We start from the raw sequence: 14,798 nt of genomic DNA, 5'->3' as shown, positions 1-14,798 counted from the left end.
CAATAATGATCAGAGCTTGGCCTACTCCAGAACGATAAATTGCGTTTTGCTTTAATTTAAAAAAACCTTTGGTGGTAATTAAATATTGTTAAGATAGCAAAATAGGCAAAAAAAATTGCCTTCATTTGAGATATAAAAAGTCTTTGTTGCTTTTTTTGACGGAGTTATTAACAAAAATCAGTTTTTCGGCTCTCCTGAACATTTTCATTTTTACGATTGTCCGATTATTCGGTGGGGGCGTCGATATATTTTAGATTTCGTTGTGAGTAATATTTAGGTATAGATAGTATATAATATAATATTATGATAGTATATAAATAAATTGATAAAAAAAATATATGATGGTTACAGTTTTCGTATAAATACGTAAAGGCCTTTCATAGCACACGCTGGTCGCTTTGAAGCGTATTGATAGTACACAGCAATTACAGGTGTTATTCAAGCTTTTATGTCTGTTTACTCAAGAGGTCGTGCACCTTACCCTAAAACTTCCTTTAAAAAAGAAGACAAAGGGTTGCACTCTGGGAGAGCCCACAGAATAGAAAACTGCCTGAACAGACATTTTCTCAGCGCAGTAGAAAGAAAGAGATTACCACTTCTCCTACGCTGCGCCGGCGGTCTACTCTCCCTTCGTCTTATGAATATTCGATCAGGTTCTGTCATGAGTTTAAAATACACTTACCCATCCTAAAATATTCACAACACAGATACTAAAGTTTTGCAGCGATTTAGTGGTAAAAAAAAGAAGTATGAAAAGACACAAACTCAGGTCTCAGACTACACGATTTACTTTCACATTCAGACATGCGTTTTCGGATATGAAAAGAGTTTTTCACAATACAAAAGAACATCCAACAATGAGGTACGCATTGTTACTAGCCCGTGTCTAATGTTAACAAAGATTTTTCTGATTAGAAGCAAGCATTTTCAGAAAAGCAGAAAGAAATTAAATACATACTTTGATTAAGTACTTAGACTTATGAGGAAGTATATGTCTAGCCGAAAAATATGTTAATATTCATAATAAAATTGTATAGATATTATTATAGAGTTACTAGATGATTTAAAAGATGAGTAATTTTTTTGGGATAAAAAGTATCCTTTCCTAAAATTTACCTTTTTTATTTAATAATAATACCAAAATTTCAGAATAATCTGTTTGGACGTGAAGAGGTAACTGACGGATAGACATACCTTTCATGTTTGTAATGTTAGTATGGAAAATTCGAACTAATCTATGGTTATAAATTATGGTCAAAAATTACTTTTGTCCTTTATCAAACCACAGACTAACAAGTAACAAAAAGCCATTAAACTTCCGCGCAATGTAAGCCACTTATGCCACCGATACATAGCCGAGTATACATAAAACCGTCTATTTTGGAATAAGCGATAAAATCGTATGTGTGCGGGAAGAAATTAGGTCGAGCGTAGAGCAGAACTATTACCGACGTTGTGCCTATATCCGCCTGTTGAGCGACTGTCAACAAGTTGTATACTGTGTCTATACATATTGTAATAAAATCGTAGGAAACTCAATTCTGTACCTACATTGAATATTTTTGAAAAATAATACTTGGAACGTGATCTACAATCGATATGGAAGCCAAAAATATAGTTTTTAGAATTTTTATCTGTTTCTCTGATTGTCTGTTTGTCTGTATGTATGTCCGGCAAACCTTTTTCTTTCAACAAAACGATGTCGCGGAGACATATTTCTCCTTTTTTTAAGAACAAAGTTAAAAACAACACTAAACATACGGTTTTCGAGTTTCATTTGATTTGGGACGAGATCTACTATGCTGACGCGGACGAAGTCGCGGGCACCAGCTAGTAGTGTATAATATAATTGTACTTTTTCGTAAGTGAAATCAGCGTTTTCAGCTTGAGTTATGACTTATGAGTCTTGTTGCCAGAAATTTCGCTTATCACAACCTTACATATTATTATTTTGCTGGGATAAAGATCCGTTCAAAGGATCTTTACACCAAATTATATAAATTTGTTCAGCGGTTTTAGGCGGTTAATGAGTACAGACATAATATACATTTCCCAATAAATAAATAACTTAAAGCATTCTGATTCAACATATTTCTCAAATTAAAAGTGTTATCAACTAAAATCTCAAGTAAAGCGTTTTTCATCTTTGTTAGTCCATAAATACCATGTTCGTAAAAGTATTTTATAATTCTTCTTTCAGTGAAACTACAAAAAGGCTTTCGGTTTACATTTCAAAGAAATTATTTTTGGATGTTTATGAAGCTTCTATCTAGTTTGTAAAGAGAAAATCTCCGTGGATTTATCGTCCGTTTTAATTAGTACAGCGTCAGACATAAATAGTAGTGAATATTTTACTGTGGTAAACGGTTTACCATGTACGTATGGAATGGAATGTCTGAAAACTAGGAAATGATATAAATAGAGACTTTACAGGTATACTTTTGTTTCTTTTTAGGACTCTGGAAAAATGTTTTTTAAGTTTCTCCTTGGCCGTGTTGACAAAAAGTATATTTGAGTCGCGAAGGTTTAGAATCAGGAATTATGATAAAAATAAATGTCTTATTAAGGGCCTCTTTCACGACTTCCTAATAAAGTGCCGAATAGGCTATTCATAACTTATGTCACATATTCTCCATACTTGATCTGTCAAGTTAATTGGTGGATAGCCTATTCGAAACTTATCAGGAAGTGGTGAAACAGGCCCTAAGTCATGCAAAAATACTAGAACGGCTTTTTGGCTAAATTTTTGGCGACGATTTGGCTAAATTTAGTTTTGAAATATTCGTGGAAATCCAAAGAAGGTTTATATTTTGAGGGAAGTAATACAAAGTTCAACGGGTCATCTTGTATTAAAATATTTGTAGTAAGTACTATCTGAGAAGTTGATTCCTAGGCAGATGGGGGACCTACGTAGTTTGGTCGCGTTACGTCAAACCCAGCGGTCAGCCGACAGATCACAAATAACATTGAATTGACATGATCCGACCAAATGACTTTGATCAGTCAACTGCCTAGGAATCAATTTCCTCGATGGTACATAAAAAATACGTATGCTTCGTAGCTTATTTACCACGATGCCTCCGTGATCCAGTGCTATAAAACTTGCGCTGGTTGCTTGGAGGTCGTGGGTTGGAAAATATTGCTTTCATGTTTAGTTAGGACAATGCAGGCTGATGATGGAAATGTCCATGAAAGCGGCCACCGTCACCGAAATCGGTGTGGTTCATTGTTATTAGTACCATGAAGCTTAGTTTCCTAATTTAATAAGAATTTATAAACTTTACCTATTATAAGTAATCCTTCTTATGCCCCTACGAATAATAAAAACTAAGTTAGTTTTTATTATTGGTAGTTATGCCCACTGTTGAGCTTTTTAACCGGAGTATAAACTCCGGAACCGGAGTATAATCAAAAGCAATACTAAGAATATAACTTTTTACTATTGCTTTGCTAGCGTCAAAAAATTAACCAATCAACAACGCTAGTGAAAAGATAAACTCCTTTAAAAAAACCTTACAAAAACCGGGCATCAGTCATTCAATGTAAAAAGTATTTTTTTTTCCATATCAAATAGACTATAGGAGTTATGGTCGTACCTTCATGGAATGAACTAATTACTGGCAGAGGAAGACGTTACTCCTCTTTTTCACTTAAATGTCTATTAAATTACGGGAGCGAAAGAAAAATATGGCCTCAGGCTTTTTTTTTTTATTAAATAAGGGGGCAAACGAGCAAACGGGTCACCTGATGGTAAGCAAGTACCGTCGCCCATGGACACTGGCAACATCAGAAGAGCTGCAGGTGCGTTGCCGGCCTTTTAAGAGGGAATACGCTCTTTTCTTGAAGGTTTGCAGGTCGTATCGGTCCGGAAATACTTCTAGTGACAGTTCATTCCAGAGTTTTACAGTGCGCGGCAGAAAGTTACGTGAAAAACGCACTGTGGAAGACTGCCACTCATCAAGGTGATGAGGATGGTATGTTTTTCGCGTGGGACGATAGCGAAAAGTTGCAGGTGGTATGATTCCGAACAATTCCTCAGAGCACTCCCCGTGATACAACCGATAGAGGATGCAGAGTGAAACTACATCTCGGCGTTATTCCAGAGGGTCCAAGCTGTTTGAAACACTATGGCAGTCAACAATTCGAGCAGCCCTTCGTTGGATATGATCCAGAGGGAGTAGTTGGTATTTTGGCGCCCCTGCCCAGAGATGAGAACAATATTCCATATGAGGCCGAACCTGCGCCTTTTAGAGTTGTAGGCGTTGGTCCGGACTGAAGTACTGTCTCGCTCTGTTAAGAACGCCAAGCTTCTTCGAGGCTAATTTGGCCTTACCCTCAAGATGATATCGGAACTGGACTTCGCTCGATATGTTGACGCCAAGTATCTCAATGCTAGGGGAGATGGTTAAAGATGTGCCATTGAAACGAGGATAAACGACCATTGGTGACTTTTTAGTGGTGAACGCGCAGACTTGTGTCTTGGTAGGGTTGAATTGGACTAAGTTACGTCTACCCCATTCAGAGACCTTCTCCAATGAATTCTCCACCTTAGACACAAGTTCGTTTCGACTCTCAGTGACATTTTGCCGAGAAATATTAGGGGAGCCGGTATATACAGCATCACCTGTACTATCATCCGCATAGCAATGAATGCCGTTGGTTTGTAACATGTCATTGATATGCAGTATGAATAGAGTAGGCGATAGCACTCAGCCCTGAGGGACACCAGCATTAACAGACTGAGTTTCCGAGCATTCAGGCTGTTCTAACCACAGACATAGATCAAGATAGATACCGCATGTCGCTCCATTGGTATGAAAACGAGCGTGTCACTTTTTTCCCACTTACTGTGACGTACCGATGATAAGAATCGTGTCCATTATTTAGGCCAACGTTTCTATTTGAATTTCTATAGCTCAATACGGCACTTTTAGGTATTTAGGCATTTTTAAAATTCCGATTGACGTTCGATTCTGATAGCAGACTAAAGAACAGACTTTCAAAAGACGAGCATTGCTCGTCGTTTGGGAACGCGATATGGCACGCGAAGTACATACACATGCGGTATCTATCTTAATCTGTGTCTGTGGTTCTAACATATTATAAGCGTCATAGCCATATACTGGCTTCAGGTATTGCTAATTGTAGTAAATAAAACTGTAGTAATAAAATATGTTTGTACACACGACAGCTATGTAGTAAATAAGGATCTGATTACACCTACCGAGTAGAATGGCAAGACAGTGCCCTCGGCCGAGTACATCCAAAATAAACATACCGAGTACTTGACCGAGTGTTTTGTGTGTTGAGTTTATCTCACTAAAGCTCGAGAACGGCTGAACCGATTTGGCTAATTTTAGACCTGAAATAGTCGTGGAAGTCTAGGAAAGGTTTATGCATGGGGAGGGTAAGTTTTACGAAGATCACCGGGTCATCTATTAAAAATTATTATACAGTGTAAAATATAAATTAAAATAGGTCTCTCGTGTGGACCATGAAAATTTATATTCTCTATCGAAAGATGTAATGTGATATATCATACTATAATTATAATATTATAATAATTGAAGCAAAGTCATAGACAATAAGCATCATCATCAGCCTGAACAGGTCAAACGTGAGGCGTGACTGGTTAGATGCTTATGGGCATTTTCCGCACATTAGCTATGCACAGGTAGGTATTATGTTCATCGATTACAAGACTGCGTCTCGATATTGTTTACAACAATTATTATCTATGCTTTATATAAAACCAGGGGGGTGAGCCAAAATCTTTTCGTTTTCGCTTCGTTATAGAATCGCCGATGAAAGTGTATGGAAGTGACATAAGCGTTCGTTAATATGACGTTGACTTTCGACTCGTCTAATGTCAATTCCATACATTTTGATCGGCGATTCTATAACAAAGCGAAAACGAAAAAGTTTCGGCTAAATGGCCTGATGACTCCCGTAACTCCATTGTGCCAAAAGTCATTTATCGCGTGGGAACCGTATATTTTTCCAGGATAAAAAGTATCCTATATCCTTTCCCGGGACTTAAACTATCTCCATACCAAATTTCAGCAAAATCGGTTCAGCGGCTTGAGCGTGAAGAGGTAACAGACAGGCAGACAGATACGCTTTCGCATTTATAATATTAGTATGGATGCAGATCAATAAGTACGTATACTTAGATATTAGTGATAATTATTTGATAAAAATTAAAATTAACTTCTGATAGAGTCTCGATTTTCGATGTGAAAACTTCTATAGCGGGGTTTCTTAGGATGAGTAACCTAATTTAGATACAAAACCATGATTGCATTGTACAAAACACAAAGTTTTCTTATCATTTTCCTCCCTGTCAAGGGAAACGTCATCTACATGATACCTCCTTCGAACTCTAGATGCTACAATATTACTTGTACAATGAACTTGTACTATTATAGTACTCGGTACAAAAATGTTCGTACTACGAACTGTGTCTTGACACGCGAATAAAAGATAGAAGCAATTCCCTTTCCTGTTTACTCGACCCGGATACACCAGATGGTTCTGGTCCATTCGTGTTTTAAAATGTGAAGAAATCGTATAGTAATCTAGTCGATGCCAGCAACTCCGTTGCACAGTGTGAAGAGGTAACACCGACAGACAATAATATGGATGAATTAAGAGTTTAGTTAAATTATATTTGAATGAAATCTGAGACTAGTCAAAATGCATTCGCTAGTTTCGATAGCGATGTTAGATGTCAATAATGTTTACAGTGCTCCCAAAGTTTTCGTAAATTTTCAGCAACGATCGTATTTTCCGAGCGTTGGAAGACGCTCGGAAAATACGATCAAGCTGCAAGCGCTGTTTTTCTTAAACTTCAGTTTAAAACACAGTTGCAGCGACGTAGAGGCGCCTGACGTTGCTTGGACGTTACCATGGTAACGCCGCGATGGCTTCCTGGTGAGTTAGCGACAGCGGACAGCCACCGGCTATACGATATTTACTTCAATTTCCTTTGAACAAGGTGCAAAATACAAGTTTTATAGATTCGGGTGTTTTCGTAATAACGACAATTAACGAAGATTTCCATGCGCATTATTAATTTGGGAGTACTGTAGGTTTGACGTAGCTCATCGCAACTGCTTAATTGAATCTAGCGAAAGTATTTTGACAGGTAATCAAGAGTGGAGGGAAACTATCGTGTCTTTTTAATCAACTGCGGAACGCAAGGCGATGTTTAGTTTATGAATTTTAGCAAAATATTATGTCTCAAAATACATTACCAAACTATGTTAGAAAATAAAAATTAAAAAAAAAAAACTAAATAATATTATGTAATAAGTTTATAGTATTTCAATCTACACATGCATTTTCGGCCAACTTTTCAGAACACTACGTGTTGCCTAGCTTCATAAATTATTTTACAAGTACTTGTTAAGTGTTGACATTGTGTCTAATTACTCTAACTAAAGTTATTATCACTGTCATAAGACAAGCTAACCTACTAGCACCTACGCCCGACAAAATGTATTTAGTAGATATAGTTTACTTTGTGTTGCCTTATCATTTAAAATAATTAAATTATTTGTACCTACATATTCAAATTAATATGTTTCTTATCTTAAGCGCTTTCATTCAGAAATTTGAATAAAAATTTCTGAATAAAATTTTTAATGCATCTTGAAGAAAAAACTAGCTTGAATCCTTGATTCAGAATCCTTGATGAAGCTATATCAATAAAGCAATTTATTTTCATATAGTTTAAATATGAAAATCTTAACTTACGTAGGTGGTGAATTGATTTTTATATCCATAGGTACTATTAATAATAATATGCGTTTATATTTTTTTTAACTTTCAGACTATTAAGTAATAATATTATGACAATGAACTTCCAAACTGGTCGGTTAGTATGTAGGTAGGTGAGGAATTAGGACACCTCAATACAAACCTCCTACGTGAACGTGTAGGTGGTAACTTGTAACGAATTATTAGTAGACTTATTATTATTATTTGACTTATTAATGATTTATTAGTTTTCTATACATCGGTAGATATGCACAGAAAAAAACAACCTAAAATCGACCAAGTGCGATTCGCACGAAGGTTTTTTGTACCATTTAATTGTTATCGAACATAATCTTATTGGAAGAGTATCGTGCGTATCGTATAGTTAATATTTTTTTAATTAATAATATTTGTTGTTATAGTGGCAACAGATATACATAATAATTTGTGATAATGCCTTTTGCTTTTACCTTTTGCAAAAATCTCTTGCTATTAAACGATCTACTACTCGTTTCCTGTTATAAAATTTACCTTTTATGTTAGTAACCTATATTACTTTCACGCAATAATTGCATTCAAAAGCATGACTAATAAAATTATATGAGGCCGTGGGAAAGAGAGAAAAGTCTACACAGTCCATTGATTTTGAATACGAATAGTTTTTATATAATTTCAGAAACAAAATACAATACTGTCTTATTCTGCCTTATTAAGGCGGCATACGAAATAAAATAGACATTTCTTGTATTGTATTGCAATTTGTAGCGAACCGCTCTGCTTAATATTATTATGAGGTACTTATGTAATAAACCACAAGGTTTTTAAAAATTAAGGAACTTCGGAACTACAATAAAAATATTTTTAACTTTTTCATTATTCAACGGTTTTACTAACGAATAAAATAAGGACTGTATACATTTGTTACTTCTGGTAACTTACCCAACACGTTTTCTTTATCACTTCTTTAAAGAATCGCTGATCAAAAATGTATGGAATTGGCATAAGCGTTCGATAATAATAATCTCGATATCGACTTGTGCCGTGTCAATTCCAAACATTTTAATCGGCGATTTTATAAAGAAGAATGAAAGAAAATGTGTTGATAAGCCCTTGATTCTTCGTTTGTGTATTCACGCGAGTACTTAATTTATTTTTAGTTACTTTTTTGCGCTTATCATATTTTTGAGTATCTTATATCCTTATTATTTTATGTAGTAACGAAAAAACTTACGGAGTAGGAAGTACAGTTATACTTTATTCCTCACGTACTAAAAATAAAATAATGCATTAAATAAAGTAATTTTATAGTTAAAAGACACTACCAATAAAATCTAGGTCAAGTATGGCTAAAGCCATCTTACACTGAGTATGGCTAAGAGGCTTACAGTGGCTGTCAGTGTTCAAAAGGCACTTGAGTAAAATTAGATTCTTGTCTAGCCCTAGCTTGGCTTTTGGCTCATTTTCGATTTTTTATAACAAGTTGTTGTCCTTGAACCCCGTAGAAAAGTACATTTTGCAGCCCATGAAAATAATGTATAATTTTCGCTGTGGTCTTCACTGACATGAGATCCAAATTTACTCTCTACTCTCTAGTCTCTATAGTCTATTATACTACTCTAGACTCCAGTAGAGTAATAGAGAGCTGTTATAAAGACCCACATACTGCAGTATGTACTACTTTTAACATGGGTCGTGCAGTAGTAATTGAATATAAATCTTTAAATTTATGTCAGGGCAAGTCAACGCTTATAGCTAGGACTGCATTTAGCCTATAAATAGCCTTAATGACATAATGCTTAGTAATAAAAAGCTTTATTATTTATTAGTTTACTATATTTTTCCTGCAACTGCATTGTGTGGAAATTCATTTATCACATGCAAATTCTACATTTTTCCTAGACAAAAACTGTTTTATTCTCCAGAAATCAAAGTATTAGCGTAAGAAATTTCATCGAAATCAGTTCCGCGGTTTAGGCTTGAAAAGATAACAGATAGACCAACACACTATTATAAATTAATATTTTGAATTCGAGTCCGGTTGACTCCAGTCAAAAATATTTTTAACGCACGTATTTTTAAGCACTGACTCATATTTTATTTACCTTGTAACAGTTATAAATATACAATTTCTTAGTACCATTATTTATAGTGATTTATCTACTAAAGTTGTGTATTTATTGCGACAGTTCTTATAATACGGTGTGGGGAGTGAAGTCACTCTATTGACAGACATGTGAGGGTGACATGAGGAGCTCTTAACTACTTAAGGAGGGCTAATGATGCTATTATCCTGAGAAGAACGACTTCAAATGTCGCCTCTCTATGTTTGATCATGACCTATTGTTTTATTTTTAAAGTAGGCATTTATGTCGATGAGTTGCCAATTCGCGGGCATCGTAGTCAATTTATCGCGGAAATTGTGCATTTTGTTACGATATAAATAACCTCCTTTTGTGATATGTCCTATAACTTCATCTATAATCGTCTAGCAATTTTGTACCCTATTTACAGAGAGCATACTAAAACTGTAATATTTCTTCTTGATAATTATGTTGCCTATAATAAAACGCATAACTTGGCATGAATAAGGGATCTCACAGAATATTTTTTATTTTGAAGCTTAATTTCTCTTGTTTTGCTCTAGCTAGATAATTATAATAGACTACAGTCTGTAAGGACGAAAATCATTGAAACAACAAAACACCTGTACAGCTATTCGTTATTAGTTATAAGTACAGCTTATGGAGTAAATGTGGTCCGTTAAACATAATATTATATAGAACCTAAAATATTACTTTAGCAGACCACTTAGAACGGAAAAATTAATATTTCTGATATACATCATACAAAAACATTGTAAATTCTTAGAACACGAAAACAATCTTTAAGATTAGGTACGTGGGACACGCCGTGGGTGAAATTCCCGTGTAGGTAGAGATCTAAGAAATAAATTATAATTCAATTGGAACAAATTGAGAGGTATCGTTTATCGCTACAAATATAGAGGCAAAATCAAATTATCTTTTACGTAAGTCTTCAATTTAATATCAGGATAACAGACGGTCCGCGCAGCTCTGTCCGCGTAAGAAATTCCGCGGAAGACCTTTCCTCACAAAAAAGTAGCCATTGTCCTTCCTTGTGGTCTCCTCTATATTAATTGTGCTAAAGCACATAAAAATCGTGCGTGAGTTGTTAACAAATAAAGAAACTCTTCAATTATACTAAAATTGGTGTTACTTGAATGGAACCCCCTCAACGCAACTTGTCATTCACCATAAGAGAATAATTGAGAGTTGGTACATGCTTTTAATACATGATCTTGTATATTCATGTATATTTTGTGCCGGAAAAGACTTTAAGTGTGTCTAAGAGTATGGCTTCTTCTGATAACTTTTGTAGTTAATGTCAGAAAGCAATTCATTCATAAAATATAATAATCAATATACGAAGTGTCTCGTATTCGGAATCCTTTGACAATATAGATAAAGGTCAGATCATAAATATCGTTATCAGAATAGGGAGGGAATGACAAGGAAGTTCGTTGAACTATAGGGTGAACTACTCACGACATTCCAATATGGATCAGAGGGCTTAGTCAAAATGCATTCGCCAGTTTCGATAGCGAAGTTAGATGTGTAAAATGTATGGGATTTGACATAATGCTATGCGTCGTGGTTGCGTCCCCATGACACATAGCATATTATACATATTCGACATCTAACTTCTCTATCGAAAGTGGCGAATACATTTTAACTAAGCATTCAGTATTGCGTAATAAGTAATTCAATATGCCATGTGGCTTAAGTGTGGCATCTGCCTTATTGCACTTTCTAAAATTTATGGCTTAAAGCACTTATTGATTGCAGATAGGGTGGATCCAGAACCAGTAAAGATTGTCTGTTTAGTGGTTAGTCTAGCCAGTTTATATAATTTCTTGAAGATCGATTTCAAATGCGTTATATTATGTCGTACTGTTTGTCGCTGGAAATATAAAATCTTTACTTACATGCCATAGGTATATTTAGTGTTAAATTAAAGCCCAACCTAAATCAACTAATAATATTATGATGATTAAATATTATAAGTTATAACTTGTAATATTTAATTATTGTATTTAATTATTGTATATTACAATTGTACTCTTACTGTATTTTCTACAAGCTGTAAGTTTTCCGAATAATAAAAAAAAAACTATCTTGAAACTAGAACAAAATCCTGAAAGAATGAAAACTCTATGTAGGTATCATACTCTTATAATTTGTAATGCCTAGATGCGATTTTAAGTAATCAATGAGAGCTTGCACTTATCGTATTAAAGTATTATATATAAGTCTTAATTGTTTATCTAGTGCAATTGCTCTCTTCTTAAAAATGGAACAAGAATAACTATTATTGAGCAAACCAAACCAAACATTATTCTCTATAAACCCGTGATACAGGGCTCCTCCCTTTTAGCCGTGATGTCAATAATGTAACATGATGTCAATACGTTTATTTTAGTTCATTACCGTGGCGTGATCTCACCAATTTATAGTTAGAATTCAAATGGTTTATCTAGGACATGTCGCTGGCACCTAGTTTTCCCTGAGCACTAACTTCTTAACACGATTCTATAAGTTCGTTTGTCGCCTGTGCAAAATGAATTGACGTAAGTTAAAGTAGAAATAGGAAATTTAACTTTATATATTGGTACTACTTATGATAGTTATTAAAATTACCTACCTAATTGAAGAGATGATGTTATGTTAATCACAGTCAGACTCAAAGCTAACCTGTAAACGATTTAGTAATCTCCGGAAAAAGGATCGATATTCAAAACAAAAATACACATGGATACTCAACGACGCGACACTGAAACGGGGCGGGTTTGTGTCACAACTTTCAGACACCCCAATCAGTTGCATCCGATTGCCAGGTTTGAGATTACGCGAGTCTAGACCGAGCCGTAGTAGACTCTACCGCGTGGAGATAGGGGCGGTTTTTACACAGGGGTCACCAACCTTTTGACACTGAATTTCAGTGGCGGCGGCCGTGCTATCGAGAGTCGTGTCGGAGAACGTAACGCCGCGGCCGGCGCGGCGCACGTCGTCCGCCAGTTTACAAGATGGCGGCCGATGGCGCGCGAACCGCTGCGCTCGCGGGCCGAGACTGGCGTACGTTCGCGCGTTTTCCCTCCCGCTTTCCCGCCATGCGCAATCGAGCCTGCATTGTTCTGCAAATAGCCGAGGGCTGGGCACGCCGGACTGTTGCTTCGACGTGTGGTTTCTGCCTCATTATACAATCGCATCCTCGGAGCCCCAGTTACACTAATAGCCGTGAAAAATGACATAAAAGAACAGCGCGACGGCAAAATGACTACATTTTATAAAAAGCTTAGCCTGCACAATTTTAAAGCGAGACTTAATGTAAAACTTCACGTGGCCGCTTCGTATTGAAATTGCTGAGTGGTACAATACGGCCTCATTATAAAAGGCAATTCGCGTAGGGCCATAATTGGGTCAAGGATTTCTTTCAAAGACATGTTTCAAGTTTTATCGATTTGTGAGGGTGGGTATATTAATTAACTATGGAAAATACAGCCGGTATTATGTGTTAATTATGAAAAAGGTGTTTATTAATATTAGCTAGAGTAATACTTTTATTAATATCATCACTTTGTGCGTAATAAAATAATTATTATCATGTATATTATTGTAGAGAATACTTAGGTACCTGACTTACAAAGAGTTTTCATGTATTGTTCAATTTTGGCTACATTTATAGCTGACAATAAAAAGTTATAGTTATAGTAAATACAATACTTTGTCCTTGTCTGATACTTTAGAAAAGTAGCTTCACATGCAAGAGCAAAATTTTACATAACTATTACAATATCTGCATACGTAGTTTTGTTATTTTTAAGAAGAAAACCGTCTTATTATGTATCTAGAAATGTTATTTTTTTAACTTAACAAATATTTGCTTAGTTTGTAATATTTAGCCCCAATTTCACCAACGTCTGTTAGTGCTAACAGCTTGTTAAAATATCAAGTCTTCTCTTTTATTCATAAGAAAAACGAAAGAGGTAACGTGATACTAATTCGAGCGTTAATTTTAACAGTCGTTGGTGAAATTGGGGCTTAATCTTCTAAATAGATACCATATGTAAGTAGCATATAATGACGTGAACACGTGATGGAAGCTCTCCCGTAAATTACGTCGTAACTCGTAGTCACCGAGCAAAGAGGACCCTTCGGTTTTCTATAAATATGTAGGTCACATGCTTTTGACATTATACAGCTTCCATACAAGTAGGTACAGCTACGTCCCCAAATGTCCCCAATACTACAGCTGCGGATTATTATTACTTACAACTTAAATATTAAACAATGGATAAATTTTATCCCAATTAAAAAGGAAAATTTTTACTCAAAAAATGATTTGGTACTCAATAAGAATAAGAACAGGAAAAAAAGAAGGTTAGGTACGGTATATAAATTCAAATACTTTTGACATCAATACTACAGATTATTTTTTCATCTGTAATCAGTCATATTCATATATTAATGACGCTTTTTCTTCTGTCGCATGCTATTTTTAATCAGGCTCTGGTTAGTGGTATCAAAATTTAAATATTTATGATATATTATCAAGGAATAATCATCAGAAAAAAGGAGATTGTTTTGTATTGAATTGTTTTTTTTTTTATTTCGCAATAAGGCATTTCAATTGCATTTCAAACAAAAAACTACTATAATAGTTTGTTAATTACTTCTTCCATAAAACGAATAACATTTCCTATGAAAACTATATTCACAACTGTACCATCACAGCCACCTTTTCTGCCATCAAAATAAATTCGGCGTATACTTTATATTTGCGATCTGCATCGTGTGTGCTGATCTGTTTTTCATTATTTCTCATCGCATTTTTAACGATCAATGACAGCACTAGAATCCTTTGATATAATAATACCAACAATCAACATCTTTTAACACAGATAAAGAAGCAGATAAAGCTATAATAGCAGCTGCTCTGTCAGAGACTCAGGTAGGAGA

The 14,798-nt window shown here is 35.2% G+C and overlaps 1 protein-coding gene across 6 annotated transcripts in view; it reads right to left on the bottom strand.

Annotated features, from left to right (window-relative positions):
- The window catches only part of LOC121728541 (proton channel OtopLc-like), a 69,954-nt gene that overhangs the window by 34,609 nt on the left and 20,547 nt on the right, over positions 1–14,798 (bottom strand). The window contains exon 1 of one of the 6 annotated variants that reach the window (XM_042116707.1): positions 12,762–12,898. The exons of the other annotated variants lie outside the window; for them this stretch is intronic. The gene's annotated coding sequence lies outside the window, so the exon portion shown is untranslated. Of the gene's footprint in view, positions 1–12,761; positions 12,899–14,798 lie in introns of those variants that run through there. 6 annotated transcript variants of the gene reach the window in all.

Source organism: Aricia agestis, chromosome 7, assembly GCF_905147365.1.
Source record: "Aricia agestis chromosome 7, ilAriAges1.1, whole genome shotgun sequence".
Lineage (NCBI taxonomy): Eukaryota > Metazoa > Arthropoda > Insecta > Lepidoptera > Lycaenidae > Aricia > Aricia agestis.
The sequence above is the reverse complement of the archived record's forward strand: the minus strand, read 5'-3'. Positions and strand labels throughout refer to the sequence as shown.